Below are 3,717 nucleotides of genomic sequence, written 5' to 3'. Positions count from 1 at the left end.
TCGTGAGAATTTCAGAGATCGTGTTACCAACAGTAATAGAATAGACAACATACGAATAACCTTTGAAGGTCATTTAGGAAGACGCTTTCCTAAAGCAAGCACTCTGAACAGAGTTAATATTAAGGGACTAACTGTGCCAGTTACACTAGGTGTCACCTTAGTGCGTAAGAAATTAAGTTATCCCTTGTACAGAAGGTTACCATAAGACTATTAAGGTTCATTGATGATGTGAAAAGATGCCAACGATGAAGAGGTGAAACATCTATAGGTAGATTGTCGTAGTACTAAATCTTAGTACTCCCCTAAAGGGGGGAATATGGTGTGATATGGTATTAAGTCGGAATTAAGCGGTTCAGGTAACTATGGAATGGTAAAGGAAGAATGTGGTAAAAAGGAGAAAGGGATGATGTTGCATTTGTTCAGTTCCTACAGATATGTTGTGACTCCAGAACATTACACAAACACGCCGTCGGAGAGAGGCAGTATGGGTTCCCACACCAGACGTTATTGATAAATAAGTGTGAATGAACACTTGATACATAAGGAGCCAGTACGAGTGGTAAGTTAAGATAAAGAAAATAATCCAAGAGAGATTATGCAGAATATATGTATATATGAGAATGGACCAACGAGTAATTAGTAGTTGATTCAGGAAGAGCCCGGTTATGGCTAGACAAGAAGTCACAGATAAACCAATAGATCATGCAAGATAAATGTAATGAACCGCAGCATAGGGAATTCAGTCCCATATATACGAGATCGCAATCATCTAAAAAAAAAAATTTTAGATAGGAGTTGAGGCAGTTAAAGGTACCGTTTAAGTTTTATGAAAATAAGAGAGAGTGCCACTAAGGAGACAATCCAAATTTGAGCTTAGAAGTAACCCTACGAGCACAAGGGCACAAAGTTACGTAACTAAGGATTATTATAGGCGAGTAAGAACAACGAAAATTTCCTTCGGGTGTACGATATAACAAGCTCGCAACTTTACAAAAGCCAGAAGGTCTCCCTAAGTACTACAACGAAAGATTAGATGAGGAAATAAGGAAGAAGGTTTCCAGCTAAGCATAGTGAGCTAAAGAGTAAATGATCTTATAACAACAACCTTGCTACAATATTGTATACACTCCATAAGAAAGTGGCACCTATCGTGGCTAATGAATAAAAAAAAAAAAAAAAAAGAAACTCATCAAAGGTGAGGTTTGAGATCATACGGGGTATAGGAAATTATAGTATTCGTGGGCAATAAGACAAGCCAAGTATTCATGCAACAAGTGATAGAACGACCAGGAAAAGTTAATGCTTACATTTAAGGACAACTGAGAAGGCACGAAAGGAAATTTATGGTGCTAGCAAGTTAAAGGAAGGTTGCGAGTAGTATAAATAGATAAGTGTAGGTCGTAAGGTAAAGTATCGCAGAGCAACAAGGTTTTAGGTAGATAGGAGTAAGGATGTGAAAAGGTGAGTGAGAAGGTGACGAGAATATGTATGTCCTTGGGATTAAACCCATCAAAACAAGGGAATGATGATTTTCATATATAATAAAAAGCTCGGTACAGCCTGAATGAACACAGAGGAGTCTAAGACTAGGAGCAATTAGAAGAGAGGAAATGCTTCCCCATTAGTAGAATAAGGGTGTAATTGTGATAGATAAGAGGATGACATTTAGGCCTTTGATTGAGGAATAATTTAAAGAAAAGGGATTTTATGAATTGCACGGGATTGGAATACCCCCATAAGATGAATCATGTTAGGATGCTATGAAATATGGTTATGGAAGTATAGTATCGTCCCTAGGTGGATCGGACAAATCACTTCAGATATTTCCCGATGAGATGTGAGCCCTAGTGACAATGTATTACGTAAGAGGTTTCAAGTTATCAATGGTGGATTATAGATCACCATTAAGGTGAATCAATAATAGATAGATAAGAGTTCCAACATATGAGAGGAGATTATGATGCCATTATTTAGATGAACAGTAATAAGGAAGCATTAAATGACTTAGATTTATACATATAAGATAAGCAGTGAGAGAGTAACCTGAAGTTGGGTAGCAAACCTCGGTAATAATAAAACGAAGTAAGTGTTATGGTATAGTATAACCTACCTAGATGTAGTAAAGCCATAAGGATAGATATACAAGGCTATGAAACAAGATATAGCAATAGTCGTAAGTTCGATAAAGTACCAAGCGAAGAACTTTAGTACACCTATAGATGCCTTGAGGGACGTCTTGTCATAGTTCTGCATATGTTCAGAAAGTGAGGCCTAGAGATTGGCTAAAAGCTGGAGGAAAAAGGAGAGAAGAGTCGCATAGGCACATATACAAGTACACGGCTGTACATGATGCATGTCAGAAGGTAACAACAGTTACGAGATTGGAAAATTCCGACCACAGGTCGAGGTATGAGAAAGAGTCCTAAAGGGGGGAATACCCTGGCCGTTGGATTTATTTACTGAACAGTTTCCTAGATGTCAAGGACAATATTAAGGAATTCTTAAGAGCTACAGGTTATGAGACTGATAAGCGCATTAATCAACATTCGAGGACGAATGTTCCAAAGGGGGGAATGATGTTACACCCCGTGTTATCGTATGTAAGAGTACGTCATAAGTCAATTAATGTGAGCTCAGAAAGGGAATCATCTTTTAAAAGTTTACAAAGTTAGTTCATCATGTTAATGTGGAGATTACAAATATTTAAGATCATTAGTACCAAGTAGCAAGAGGGTTTGGAGGCTTAGAAGCTAAACGAATTGAAGAAAATAAGTTTCGTCGAAAGTCGACAAGTTGGAATATTTTACCATGTACTTTTGGGTGATACTAGGGTTATTAACATTATAACGAGATTATATTATGAGTTATTTTAGTCGTACGATAGTTGGTGTTATGTTTTGAAGTCAAGCGAGTTGTGGAACAAAAGTTGGAAAAGGTCATCACAAGTTCCATTTATAATTTGCTGACATTTAGGTCAAATGCAGATGCACTTTTCTCCCAATATACTTGGAATCAATGGATGATCTACATATCAAATTGAAGATCTACGAGTCTAGTTTCTAATGCATTAAACCGTTCTTCGATACGACATCGGGGTAGAGAGATATTTGCAGTTTTGCAAGACTGCACAGACTGTATAGTTGGCAAGTAGGTGTGTCACTAAAGCTTTTTGAGCAATACATTTCGTGTGTTATATGAGGTCTTTTTGGGACATATTATATATCAAATTGAAGGTCTTGGAATCTAGTTTCCAACACTCTTAACCGTTCGTTCATACGATATCCGGATAAAAATATATAGGTATTTGAAAAAGGGCCAATGAGATGGTGCCAAGTAGCACCTTTTGACTTTTCAACCAAAATGGATATTTATCTTCCTATGTCGTCTCTTTCTTCATAATTCCAGAGAGCTCGACCAAATAAGACCCCTAACCTCACCCTTAAGCTGTCCACAAGGTTATCCAACAAGATTATCATCCGAGGCACAAAATCACGAAGCAATAACACTAGAACGATCCCCACGACGTGAGTATCGCTATATTGCCTCTCTTTTTTCTTTGTAGTTGGAGTTTTGGAAGGTATTTAATAGTTAAGAAAATGCCTTATTTCTGTATTTAAACTTTTAAATATGAAGGTAAATGTTGATAAAATTCATTTCCTAAATAGCTAGAAACTCACGGGACGGTGATTGGAAGCCGTGAGTTCGAATTATTCGACT

Source organism: Nicotiana attenuata, unplaced genomic scaffold (genome assembly GCF_001879085.1).
Source record: "Nicotiana attenuata strain UT unplaced genomic scaffold, NIATTr2, whole genome shotgun sequence".
Classification (NCBI taxonomy): domain Eukaryota; kingdom Viridiplantae; phylum Streptophyta; class Magnoliopsida; order Solanales; family Solanaceae; genus Nicotiana; species Nicotiana attenuata.
Note: the sequence above shows the minus strand (reverse complement) of the source record.